Below are 13,997 nucleotides of genomic sequence, written 5' to 3'. Positions count from 1 at the left end.
CCTGGAGTAGCAAGTCCACGTCCTTCTCTAACATGGAGAGGGACCCAGAGGCGTTGGCCTCCTGAAGATCAGTGGCCGATTCGCACAAGCCGAGTTGAGATTGGTTATGCAGATCCCTAGATTGGAAGGAGTCCAAACCAGGAGGAATTGCCGCAACACCAGAAGAAGTCGAGGCTGGAGCGGACTCCATCTCGATCTGTGCTGCGGAAGTGTGGAGCGGCAAGTTGTCGAGCCCGTCGATGAAACTTGTCGAGGTCGCTGCGGAGATCCGCAACGGAGGTCTTTGGCTTCATGTCGACGAGGAATCGCCGGAAACTGCCCGCACCATCTGCGACGCAGACCCATGAACCAAAAATGAATGTCGTGCCCTGAGAGGGAACTGACCTGATGAATTTGAATGATGGCATCGAGCTCACCGATGGATCTTCGACGCGCTCCCCTACCTGGCGCGCCAGCTGTCGGTATTTAACCGGCTGCCCACCGAGGGATATACCCAAGGTGGTAAGTTTTGGGTGAGGGGACGCCGAGATCAGGAACTCGAAGGTGCAAGGAACACAAGACTTTGACAGGTTCGGGCCGCACGGAGCGTAACACCCTACGTCCTGTATGGTGGTTTGTATTCTCTTTGGTGTAGACTGACCTAATGATCTTCTGTTTTGAGGGGGGTCCCGGACCTCCCTTATATATCCAAGAGGTCAGAGTTACAAAGATGCTAACCAACTCCCGTCGAGGGATCACGCCAGAACACATCTCGAGTAGATCCTCTCCGTGTTGGTTAGCTCTATCTCCTATTTAAACGGGATAAACAAGAGATAAACAAAATGAATAAGAGATAAGACGGGCTTAATCTCTTAAACTTCGTAACGTGCCCAGCCCGGTGGCCCCGGGTCTGACACTTTTGGCGAGGCGAGCCGGAAGGAGAAGCGGCGAAGCGAAGGTGGCGGTTATAGCGCGGCGAATTCGGAAGGAGCAGCTGCGCGGGTGTGCCGGCCGTGTTTCAGCGGCACACGTGCGTGAGCAGAGAAGGCTTAGCCGTGACCAGGAAAACCCTGAGGTTCGCAAAGGAGTCGGCATAGTGAACCAATCCGGCCCTGTCAGCTTCTTCCTTGAGTCTACGACATCCAGCAGCTCTTACCCTTCACCGATCGTCCGAGCAAGACCACAACACCTCAAGAAAGCTCGTGAACCCTCTTATCGAGCCTCTTCGGATCCCTTCGCTGAAACATCATCGCCGTGGCAAAGTCGATTATCGTCGCCACGGATCACCGTGAAGAACACCTCTTCGGTTATTCTTCACCCAGTACAATTCCCGGCAAGCTTCTTCATCACCCACTGAATCTCGTCACCGTCGAGTACTTCTCGTCGCCAATCCTATTCACCACGGGACTTCACTTTCTACCCGTTCTTCTCCACAACCAAGGCTACCCCAAGGTTTGCCCTGATCCGCTGAATCTTCCTAATGCCGGCGACTCCCTTTGCTGGAATATCGTCGTTATCTTCCTGTTCTCTGTTTTTCCCAACCAGGGACTTAAATGCTTTGATTTAGAAGGTTCTAGGGTGTTCTTTGTAAAATTTCCAAAGCTTTCTTTATTTCAAATCAGTGAACATCTACAAGTTTTATGTTGTGCTCTGGAATTGAAAGTCTTGATTTGTAATCTAGGTTAAATATTAGGGAATGAATGCTTTATTGTACCTTGTGTTATATGCATGTGTTATAGCTGAAAAGTAAACATAGAATGTATGTCTTAAGTAAAGATGTGTAATACCTAGTTAATCCTTTCACACGAATGCTCATATCCCTGCCATCAAGACTTTGTCCTTGTCTTGATTACAGTCTTCTTAAGGTCCTTTCCGTATAAGGATCCTTGTTAGTTTGTGTGTATCTGCTGCTTAGCCAATACATCTCTACAGCTATGCTTCAGTGTCGGCTATCAATTCAGCCGCTAGGCATCCGTTTCCTTTGAATCTAGGGTGTTTCTATGTAACAGCTGTCAGCCGATGCATTTCTTTTGATATGCTTCTACCCTCGGCTGGTTAGCTGATACAGTTGTTATCTTTCTGATATCGGCTACTGCCGATACATTTCTTTTGTTCTGTCCTACATCGGCTGCACATAGTGGATATATCGGAGATGCACACACACTCTTAGGATTCTTGCTATCGGCCGATCCAAGCCGATTCTAGTTGTTCTCCCATATCGGTCAAATATGGCCGATCAATCCTTAGTTTTCACATCCTTATCCACACACTTCTATCAGCCGATTTATCAGCTAGGAAATCGGCTATATATATCTATCGGTCACATACCCTTAACCACACTCCAATCGGCTATACGTCACTCAATAGTTGTGCTGATGTAATCGAGTCGATACCACCACACCTAGTTACCTAGGATAACACTTAAGCACATCTCAGTCAAGACACAACTGTTTTAGGAATCATCCCTCTGTTAAAGTGATCGATGTTTTCATCGATCAATCAAGAAACCGGTGCACCTATCAATCGGCTACCCAGACCAAAGTACACAACCCTAGATCAGTAAGATCGCACAGTAGACATGCCTCTGTTAGGCACGACCAAAGCACATCAATCAGCTAAACCTCTGTTGTTTCCAATCGGCTCTGTTGTAATCTTCAACAAGTAGCCGATTCTAATTAGTTGTCCACCTAAAGCTCTATCTAAGTTTGGTTTTAGATCTTTTGGTTGTTATGTGAGTAGTAAGCTAAATGAGTGTTGGATTGCAACTTTATTGTGAAGTAAGATAGTTTATGTGCATCCTTTGATTGTAATGTTGCATTACATGTAGATACAACTACTTCCGCAAACAGTACCTACGAGATCTCCCAGAAGTCTGCGGAGGATAATTCTGAAGACCAAGTGAACGTCACCAAAGGATTATCTGAAGCCCCGAACCAAAGTTTGGAAGATAATAATACTAGCATCCCTGACTTCAGTCCCACCAGTAAAGGCAAGCCCCGGACATAACCCCTATTTTGTCTACACTGCAAATTATAATGTTATATCTATCTATGCATTACGTCTAGGAGTTGAAATGAAACCCTAGTTGCATAAAATCTTAGGAATCCAATGTATTGTACCTGAGTCCTTATCGCTTAAATGCTCTGCTAAATAGGACCAGTAAAAGTCGGGTGATTTCCTGTCACTCGCGCGATATAGGAGTTGCATGTTTACAATTCTGCAACCATTATAAGGATGATGGACAGGGTCATGTGCTGTATCATGACCTGAGGATTACCCTGTCTATTTTGATAAAAGTTTTAAGGTCGAAATGTGTGGTAGTGGTGGCTAAGCGTTTGAAAGTACTAGCCACATGCCGTGAAATATGGTAAGCGGTAAGCCTAGTACCCGATTGGCTCGGCAAATGGAACACGTCTCCACCACTCGACCTTTATTTTATGTTCACACGCACCGACGTGTGGGAGTACGTTCTGCATGGCAGATGGGAATACGGGTTTTGTAGTCGCGCTACAGACGTATGTCCTGCACAATTGGTGTGCGTACGGTCCTGCAGTCACTTGTGGTGGCCCTGGTCCATAACCCGAAATATGAGGAAAACGGTTGCTTGGAATGACCTTTGGATGTTCCAGGCGTGTGAGTTAGGTTTACCTTGCATGGTTTAAATTCGATTCAGAATCGTCCACCTCTCACGAGGATTGAGACTGCTTATCCCTTCTGCCACATCGAGTAAAGAGTGTAACTATTATTGGAATAATTTTGATGAATGATAATATCTATCTTGCTTGTTTAGTATAAGTGCTTACCTAGATGGTTAATCAAGCTAGAATCTGAAAGCTAAAACTTGAAAGTAGGTTATACTCTTAGTTGCTTTTCCGCTAAAAGTAACCCAGAACCCTTGCAATGCCTCCATGAGTCTAGTTATGGGCTAAAGTATACCCAAACTCAGGTAAGCCTTGCTGAGTATTAGTATACTCAGCCTTGCTAGTTTTATATTTTTCAGGGAAAGTCTTTGAAGACCCTACTCTTCCCCTGCCTTGGCCCGGTGCTCTTCCAGATGGTTGGTCCGTGGAACGGGATCCGTCCCCGACCAAGATTGATAATATCGAATGATGTCTACACTTCAACAGTTTGTACTGTTTTCTCTAAGTTTGAAATTTCATACTACTTTTGGAAACTCTTGTAATGTAATTCCCTGTGATGTAAAATATGATGGTGACTGTATCTCTGGACTCACCTTCGTGTGAGGTAATCTTATTTGATCTTGTATCGGTGGTTTATCGGGACGCTACCCGACAGGCCAAGGGATTATACCGTTTGAAGCACGTTCGAGCCCTCTGGATTGGACTCGCGTACATGAGCCGGTATAATTCAGGTTGGTTCTGCCACAATGGCGCTCTCCGATCTACTCGAGGCAAAGGGCTTGGCCTCGAGCCCCTGCCTTTTCAAGAGGGCAGGCCATTGGTAGCCGCGGCAGAGGGGTCGACTGAACTAGTCGACGATTTCAAAGTGGTCTCTGAAGATGAGGCCACTGCCAACACTGGTGAAGAGAACGACGCCGATCGCGAGGCGCGGAGGGCCAGGAACAGGGCCCGCGTGATCCGGCGAAGGAGGGCCAACGAGCGTAGGCGATCTATGTATCGCGAGCTTGACCCTGAGTTTGTCGCTGTAAGTGAACGGGGTTTCAGGACCCCGGTGGCTAACATTGCCAGGGTTACGGCCATCCTTGAGCGCAGCCATGATCCGGACATGCGCCAAGCACTCCTTTACGCGCAGAGGGCCTGGATCCAGTTGGATCAACAAAATCCAGCTTCCACCATCAGGGAGGAGTGCGTGGGTGAGAGTCGGAGCCAGGCTCACAGCCGAACGGCTGGCGGTCATCCTCGACTTCAGCCTAGCCACAACAACAACAACTCTCGCGGGAGCCAGGCCCCTAGCGGGAGGCAACAGCCACCTTCAGGGGGTAACCCGCGACAGGCCAATCATCGGCCTCCTACAGAAGACTTGCGCCAGCACATTAATGAAGGCCGCGACGCGCGGACTGTGATCTCTTCCAGGTGTAAGGTACATGAAGAAGTCGAGACTGAAGGGACTGATAGCAGTGATCATTTTCCAGCTTTCTCTACGCGATTCAGCAGCTATAAGTACCCCGAGGGCTTTAAGCCGATTGGCATCACCAAGTACGACGGCAAGCAGGCCCCTCAGCAGTGGCTCCGTTGTTACTCCACAGCCATTGAGGTCGCAGGGGGCTCGAACATCACCAAAGTCATCTACTTTCCGATGGCTTTGGACCCTGCGCCGCTCACCTAGCTAGAGAGCCTCAGCAGCAACTCCATCGACTCCTGGGAGCGCCTCAAGAAGGTCTTCATAGACAACTTCCAGGGAGTGATCGCTCGTGCAGGTACTCGTCACGATCTTGCCCAGTGTAAGCAGGAACGTAACGAGCTCCTGCGGTCCTACACACGTCACTTCTTCAACGTCCGCGCCACCATCGCGAACATTTTGGAGGATGACATCATCGACTGCTTCTACAACAGCATCACCGACCCAGGCATCTACAGAGATTTTGGGCGGAACAGGCCAAAGACCGTTGCGGGCCTTCGTGATATGATGCACGATTGGTCCGAACAGGAGGAGAAGATGCGGGAGCGGTTCCCGTGGCATCAAGATAGCAATCTAAGGCACTCAAACGACAACCGCAACGACAAAGGCCAGCGGGACTTTTCAGGTCCGCCCCGGAAATGAAAGCCAGATGATATCATCGTGGCTATCGATCGTCCTTCACTTGGCAAGAAGTCGACAATGCAAGAGGAGTTCGAGAAGCTCCTGCAGAAAAAGTGCCCATGGCACCCAGGTGCCAACCATGCTGCCATTGACTGCTACCACCTTCGGAGGACGTTCAGCAACTCTGATAGTGGTAAGAAGAACAAGAAGCCTGCGGACAAAGAACCTGAGGATGACGACCACGACGACCAAGGGCGCAACCCGAAGTTCCAGGATGCTTCGAAGGTCGTCAATGTCATCTTCAGGGGAGATGAGGATTTTAGCTCCAGGCGGGACCAGAAGCTGCTTCTTCGGGAGATCATGTCTGTTGAGTCGGCGGTACCACGACCACTCTGATGGTTGGAGGTCCCCATCTCGTTTTCCCGCGATGACCAATGGACGAGCTTTTCAGAACCCGAAAAGTTCCCCTTGGTCCTCGATCTTGTGGTGGCGGAGGTCAAGCTCACCAAGGTCCTCATTGATGGCGGAAGCGGGCTCAACCTCATCTTCATGAGCACGTTGAGGGAGATGGGCCTGGATTTCAAGGACATGCTGGTTCCCAGCAAGTCCCCTTTTTATGGCATCGTCCCAGGTAACGCGGTACATCCACTTGGTACGGTCGTCCTCCTAGTCACCTTCAGTACGAGGGAGAACTACCGCATTGAGTTTATCAAGTTTGAAGTAGCTAACTTCGAAACTTCTTACCATGCAATTTTGGGTCGTCCGGCACTTGCCAAGTTTATGGCAGTGCCGCATTATGTTTATCTACTTCTCAAGATGCCAGGGTTAAGTGGAGTTCTTACTCTCCGAGGCGACTTGAAGAAGTCGTATCATTGCAATCAGGAGGCAATTCAGTACGCCTCGACTACTCGTGTGCCAGATGCTTCTAGAGAAGTACTCGCAGCCGCGCAGCAGCTATCCCAGTCCGGGCTGGAGATTCCCTCCAAGAAGGCCAGCAAGTTGAGCATCTAGACAACTGATGACATGGCCCTCAAGACGATCCAGCTCCAGGAGGGAGATTCATCTTAAACCGCTGTCATCGGCGCAGGCTTAGGTGACAAATAGGAACTCGCGCTCATCAGCTTCCTTCAGGCTAACCGAGACATATTCACGTGGAAACCAGCGGATATGCCAGGGGTGCCCAGGGAGTTGATCGAGCATGCTTTGAATGTACACCCAAAGGCTGTGCCTAAAAAGTAACGCCTGCGAAGGTTTGCTCACGATAAGCGTGAGGCCATCAAACGGGAGATAGCTAAACTTCTTGCGGCTGGATTCATTAAAGAAGTAATCCATCCAGAGTGGGTAGCTAATCCCATTCTTGTAAAGAAAAAGAACAATGAATGGAGAATGTGCGTCGACTACACTGATCTCAACAAGCACTGCCCAAAGGACCATTTTGGGCTGCCACGCATTGACCAAGTTGTCGATTCGACGGCTGGTTGTGTCCTTCTTTGTTTTCTTGATTGTTATTTAGGATATAATCAGATAGCGCTCAAGGAGGAGGACCAAATCAAGACTGCATTCATCACCCCGTACGGGACATATGCCTACAAAACCATGTCCTTCGGGTTGAAGAATGTAGGAGCAACCTATCAGCGCGTGATCCAGATGTGCTTCGCGGATCAGCTGCACCGGAATATTGAAGCTTATGTGGATGATGTGGTCATCAATACCAGGGATTCCGACGACTTGATTGCAGATTTAGATGAAACATTCAGTAGTCTGCGCAGATTTCGGTGGAAACTCAATCCTACTAAGTGCATTTTTGGAGTACCTTCAGGGAAATTGCTCGGGTTCATCATTAGCAACCGGGGCATCGAAGCCAACCCTATAAAGATCACGGCCATTACTGATATGGAGGCTCCGGCCACAATCAAGGATGTGCAAAAATTAACAGGTTGTATGGCAGCCCTGAACAGGTTCATCTCCCGACTCGGGGAGAGAGGACTACCCTTCTTCAAGCTCCTGAAACGCCAAGATAAGTTCCAATGGACGGAGGAGGCCAAACGGGCCCTGCAGGATCTGAAACATCACCTTCAGTCACCTCCGATCCTTATAGCACCATTGCCGGGGGAAGACCTACTACTCTACATCGCGGCAACAACTCATGTTGTCAGCAGTGCTATTGTAGTCGAGCGAGGTGAGGAAGGCCATGCATTTGGAGTGCAGAGGCCTGTCTACTTCGTCAACGAGGTACTCTCCGAATCCAAGGTACGATACCCCGCCGTTCAAAAGCTTTTATATGCAATTCTAATCACATCAAGAAAGCTGCGCCATTATTTTGACGGGTACAAGATCACTGTGATTACGGATTTCCCGCTGGCCGATATTCTTCATAATCAAGATGCCACGGGGCGTATATCAAAGTGGGCAGTGGAACTGGGGGCTTTGTCAATCGACTTCAAGCCACGCACTGCAATCAAGTCTCAAGCTCTAGTCGACTTCATGGCTGAATGGAGGGAGAATCAAGTCCCAACTCCGGTTGATAGGCTAGAACACTGGACCATGTACTTTGATGGGTCTCTCAAGCTCGACGGTGGCGGCGCTGGAGTTCTGCTTATTTCTCAACGAGGTGAACAATTGAAGTATGTCTTTCAGATCCTATGGGCGGTATCCAACAATGAAGCCGAGTATGAAGCCTTGCTTCACGGGCTTCATTTGGCAATATCACTAGGGATCAAGCGACTACTTGTGTATGGCGATTCTCTTCTCATTGTGCAGCAAGTCAACAAAGAGTGGGACTGCAACAAGGAGACGATGGAAGCCTACATGCAGGAAGTGCGCAAGCTAGAAAGCAAATTTTCTGGCTTGGAGGTTCATCACGTGCTGCAAGAGCACAATGTCGGCGCAGACACCTTGTCCAAGCTGGGGTCGACACGTGCTCAGGTCCCACCGGGAGTCTTCATCCAGGAGCTCAAACTGCCATCCATCAAGTCGTCTCCGTAGGTAACCATCGACGTGGGTCCCCAACAACCCGATCGAGAGGTTATGGTGCTGCAAGAGGACTGGCGAGAGGCTTTTATCGACTTTATCCGAGATCAAAAGTTACCAGCAGGAATCGATGCTAGGAGCGTAGAGGCGGCGTGCGTCATGCGCAGAAGCAAGGGCTTTGTCCTGGTCAACAGCAAGCTCTATCGGCGTGGCGCTCGGTCAGGTGTTCTCATGAAGTGCGTCACAAAGGAAGAAGGTTGTGACATTTTGCGGGAGATCCACAAGGGTGTTTAGGTAACCACGCAGCTTCAAGAATGCTCGTGGGGAAGGCATATAGGGCTGGTTTCTGGTGGCCCACTGCAGTATTCGACGCGGAGGATCTCGTGCGCAGATGCCAAAATTGTCAATTCTTCGGCAAGCAGACTCATGTTCCTGCCCACAGCCTCATCACCATACCACCATCCTGGCCCTTCGCTTGTTGGAGCCTCGACATGATTGGGCCCTTCACAACGGCGCCAGGCGGTTTCACTCATGTTCTGGTAGCTATCGACAAGTTCACCAAGTGGATTGAGTACAAGCCGATAGCCAAGCTCACCCCAGATCGAGTTGTTGACTTCATCTCGGATATCTTGCACCGCTTCGGTTTCCCCAATACCATCATCACAGACTTGGGATCCAATTTCATGGCCAACCAGTTCTGGGAATTCTGCGAGAATGCATGCATCAAGGTCAAATATGTCCTGGTCGCACACCCAAGGGCCAATGGACAAGTCAAAAGGGCAAACGGCTTGATAATCGACAGCCTCAAGAAGAGATTCTACGATGAAAACAACAAGGGGGGCAAATGGATACAAGAGCTGCCACACATCGTCTGGGGGCTTCGAACCCAGTCATCCAAAGCCACAAGACAAATGCCTTTCTTCCTCGTATACGGGTCTGAGGCTATCTTGCCGGCCGATATCATGTGGAAGCCCCCAAGGGTTGAAATGTACAATGAAGGCGAGGCGGATGAGGCGAGGCAATTAGAGCTTGAATCGGTCGAAGAGGTTTGCTGCGCCGCTCTTGTTCAGTCAGCTCGATACCTGCAGGGGATCCGGCGATTTCATAATCGCAATGTGAGGGAGCGGTCATTTAGCATCGGTGACTTGGTCTTGCGTCGCATTCAAGACGAGTCCGGCCTACACAAGCTCAATTCAGGATGGGAGGGCCCGTTTGTCGTCAAACAGGTTACAAGACTAGGGTGTTATCGACTACAATATCCTGAGGGTCAAGATGTTCCGAACTCTTGGAACATCCAGAACCTGCACAAGTTTTACCCATTAAGAGATGGCCGGATATAGCTGAAACTCCGGGGGCTTAGATGGCCTCCTTTCCTCGAATCAGTTTGGAGGCTACGCGCCACACGACTCGGGTTGAAAATTTTTCTGTGAACATGCGGAGGCCACGGCTACTTGCAGCATTTACATAAATCGGCTCCTTGTCATAAAATGTACGGAGGCCACGGCCACGTTCCTATCTTCTCGATTTCATGTTTCGACGCAAACATCCGCTATATTCATATCTTCTACGGCTCGACTTCTGCCGCGACCTTGGATGGTCGCACGCGGCAGTAGTCGCATCTATCCCAACAAATCGATCTGTTCGACTGGTTTATATCCAACTTGTTGGATGGGCTCGCGTAAAGAGCTGCCTCGACTACATCCTGAGTCGTTGAACTCAGGGTAGTTTCATTTTTGCCTTAAACACGGCAGAATCGCGGCGATGCCCGCGTTCGCTCCCAACGAGTTCAAATCGTCCGTCCGGTTCTTAGCTAACTCAAGGAGCGCACCCATATGAGGGGCGACTTTGACTACACCCAGAGTCAGTGCACTCGGGGTAGTTTTGTTTTTCTGCCTAACGCACGGCAGTTCCGCGACGATGCTCGCGTTCTTTCCTAACAGTTTAGCCCCGCTCAATTGAGTTGTGGCTACTTTGTTAGGTGAGCACCCGCTTGGAGCTGTGACTACTTTCTGGGTCGCTGCACCCAGGGTAGTGTCTGCTACTTAGCCTCGTAAGCCTGGATTCCAATTCAGCCAAGGCACACACACACACAAGTAGAGACATCAAAGAAACTATATATACAAGGAAGTAAAAACTTGTTCTTTACTCCCTAATCCTGCAGTACACTTTGAACTATTTGTTCCGCTACAGGTCGGGCTTCTTGGAGGTGTTGGTCGAATTGACCCTCGGTGCAATCTGCAGCCATGCCCTGAGCAAATATCTCCAATCGCGCGTTCGGCAAAAAAAAACTTCACAACTGCAAGGGCGTTGCTGACGCACGCAACTGGAGCCTCTGTGAGGAATTTCAGCACTTTCTTCGGGGCTTCATGGAGTTGCTCTAGCAGGGGCCGTGAGCTTGCGTCGCCTTCCTCTGGGGGATCCACCATGTCCACCATCTCCCGGGCGGCCCCCCTGAGATCCTCGAGCTCCTTCAGTTGCTGCACTTTTTCTTCACCCAGCGTCTTGATTCGCTAAAGGCAGTCACCGAACTGTCATTTAGTGTCGCTGATCACCTTTCGCAACCTCTCGACGTCATCTCTACGCCGATACAGCAGGTTCTTCACATCAGTAAGTAGCTCTTTTTTATATATTAACATTTTCCTAAGTTCTGTGGTGAAGAGCTTTTTCAGAATCCAGGACAAATTGATACATGCAAGTACTCGAGGGAAGCAATGGCTTACCTTGGTGCGCTTTCCTCTGATCTTTGAGCTGCTCCTGGTGCGCTTTTTCGTGCTCTCTGAGCTGCTCTTGGTGCGCTTTCCCTTGCATCTCGAGTTGTTCTCGGAGTCCGGAATTTGCTTTCTCAAGGGAGCAGATCTTTGTTTCGTCGTCGACGATGCGCCTTTCCAGGGTGGCGAGCTCTTGGTGATCACCAACAACGGTTTTCAGCTTTTTTGATTTCTTCCGGGAGTGGGCAATCACATTCTGCATAAGAAGGAAATTCAGATAAGCAGCTCAACAGTGTTTACCAGCAGGAAAGTACTCAAGTCGTCCCATGGCAAAGTCACATGCCTTCTTGAAGTTCTCTATGTTGTTGTCCGTCAGCAACGGATCATCCACCAGGTCGGCGGCATCCCGCGCACCTGCAAGCACAAAGTGTTTTCAGAATACTACGCCTGGGCCTTGGCAGTTAGCCGTGGGCGCTCAGATGCTTACCTGTGCCATCTGCTGGAGCGGCATCAGGGGCCTCGACTTGTTCCCCGCCACCAGCTCCGGTTTCGACTTGTTGGAGCTCGGGAGGCGGCGAGTCGGGCAGCGTCGCGTCCACCTCGGGGGCTGGCTCCGCGGGCGTCGACCCTTCGGGGGCCGACGGCTCGGGGGCTGGAGCTGCCGCGACCGGCCCCACGCCTGAAGATCCTTCCTGGGTCAAAGACCCAGGGGCTGGGGTAGTCGAGGCCGGCGTCAGCTGGAGGTCTGCGGCGGTCGCAGCTCTAATGAAGTCGAAGTCAGTCAAAACACAAGTCAAAAGATCAAAATGTTTATTGTGCAACCAGAGGCAAACTTACAGTGTAGACTTCTTTTTGATGACCTTTTTCACCCGCAAGGCCTGTCGCGGCGTTCCCGTTGTGGGCGGTGGGGTTTCACCAGCCAAGGGCACGGTCCCCGCCACGACGATGGTGATGGCTGCGGTGGCTGATGGAGCTTCCTCTTCTTCTTCGGGCTCGGCCTGGGAGGGCCAGAAGGACTACAAGAGGACATTGTAAGCATGACACACTATCAACATATAGCAATACAACAAGGCAACAGCAGGTACCCGGAGGATTCGATATCTTGCGCCTTTCGCTTCCACACTATCCGACGACCCTGCGGCACCAGTGGCAAAGCGTCGGCCAACTCCATGACTGGCTCGAGGGAGTTGTCCCATCACGCTTCTCCTTCAGCTTTTTCCTCCGCCCGGGGGCTCGCATCCTCCGTGGACCCGCTGCTGCGCTAAGCTGCAGCTATGCGAGCCCTTTTGGCTTCTATAGCGGTGTTGGGGAGGAGGTGGTCCGGCCGGGGGATATCGGGTCGCGGCGGGTAGCTGAGGTATAGTTTGGTGTGTCCCTGCAGAAGGCTCTCAGTTAGCGATGGCATAACAGAGGTAGCTTTCAACAAAAAGTAGTCAAGTACTTACAGGCTTGGGCGGATTCCGCGTGGTAAACAGCTTCAGTACAAACGGCATGGCGTCCATGTCCACCAGCACTCGCCTGACTCGGAGGAGGGCGGCATTGTCTGACAGCTCCTCTGTGCATATGCGAGATGGATCTTCAGAGCCTGTGTACTCGAATCCAAGTCGGTGGCGCTGTACGATCGGTTGGACTCGGCGTTTGAAGAAAGAAAACAAAACGGAAGCACCGGTCACTCCCGTCATCTTGTGTGCCTCTATGAGGTCTAATAGCTCCTCGACTTGATCCATGTTTCCCCCGGACAGTTCGAGATTCCACTCCGGCCTCACCACAGGTGGGTTATTTGTTTTTTCGGGGAGCTGGGGGGCATGATTTTCAGAATAGAACCAATGGTTTTTCCAACCAGGAAGTGAAAGGATCGATGGACCAAAAGGGGGGGTGAATTGGGCCTTTTTCAAATTTCTAAAACAAGGTAAAGCAACCTTAACCTATGCAAAGCTAGGAAGGCACCAATTCACCAACCGGGTAACTAAAATACCTACGCAAGCTAGGAAAGATAAAAAGAGGTAAAGCCTAGCAAGGTAGAGCAAAGTAATGATCCCTAAATCAAGCACATGAATAAATTGCATGAAAGATAAGGCTTGAATAAGTAAAGTGGACAAGAGACAACCGGATTTTTTTCCGTGGTATCGATGTGTTAGCACACACCCCTAATCCACATTGTGACACTCACAAAGAGTTTTGTCACCTCCCAAGTCACCAAGACGAGGGCGCTCACTAAGAGTCTCCGTTCACCATCCCGGTGTGGTGGAGATCAAGCCACGTACAATCTTCTTCTCTGGGCTCCCGCAATCCTTGGCAAGCTCCGCGAGAATCACCTCGATCACCAAGATCGTCTAGGTGATGCCAATCACCAAGAGTAACAAGCTAAGGCCTTCACTTGAGCAAGAACCGATCACCAAGAACGGATGCACACAAGCTTCTCTCTACTCAAGTCCTTAATCTTGCTTCTTGAATGATTGAATGAACAAGCATGTGAAATGATGAAGCTCAAGGTGGCTCTTGACTATAGTATGAGTGTTTGGATGTTTCCTGGTGTCAAGAGTAGTAAAATGACCCATTCGAGGGGTATATATAGGCAGCTCACACGAATAGAGCCGTTGGAGAAAAAGCTGCCAGAAA

The sequence above is a fragment of the Panicum hallii genome, chromosome 9, assembly GCF_002211085.1.
Source record: "Panicum hallii strain FIL2 chromosome 9, PHallii_v3.1, whole genome shotgun sequence".
NCBI lineage: Eukaryota > Viridiplantae > Streptophyta > Magnoliopsida > Poales > Poaceae > Panicum > Panicum hallii.
This window is presented reverse-complemented; position numbering follows the sequence as displayed.